Source organism: Apaloderma vittatum, unplaced genomic scaffold (genome assembly GCF_000703405.1).
Source record: "Apaloderma vittatum isolate BGI_N311 unplaced genomic scaffold, ASM70340v1 scaffold22552, whole genome shotgun sequence".
Taxonomy (NCBI): domain Eukaryota; kingdom Metazoa; phylum Chordata; class Aves; order Trogoniformes; family Trogonidae; genus Apaloderma; species Apaloderma vittatum.
In genome coordinates this window covers 1-355 of record NW_009704418.1, presented here as the reverse complement: position 1 = coordinate 355, position 355 = coordinate 1, and positions in this window count along the sequence as shown.

Below are 355 nucleotides of genomic sequence, written 5' to 3'. Positions count from 1 at the left end.
GCACCCCGAGCGGGATCCCGGCCGTGCTGCCACCAGCGTGGGCAGGGGTGCTCGAACAGCAGCCCTGTCCCTCAGCTGCGTCCACTGCAAACGCAGCCGCGTCCAAGTTAAACACGGGGCATTTAAAAAATAAAGACGTTTTTGTTCCTTAAAAATGAAGCGGGGACCTGACAGCAGCAGTGTGTCCCTGAAATCAAAATGTAATTCTAAGGCTTCAGCGCCACCACATAAGCACATGAACTCTCTGCAGGGGGCTGTGCAGGTTGATCTGGGAAGCTCGCTAGAGGTTAATGGCCATAAAAATACATCGCTTTCCCCTGCTTCAGACAAACTCGAACCCTCCTGGCTGGGCAGT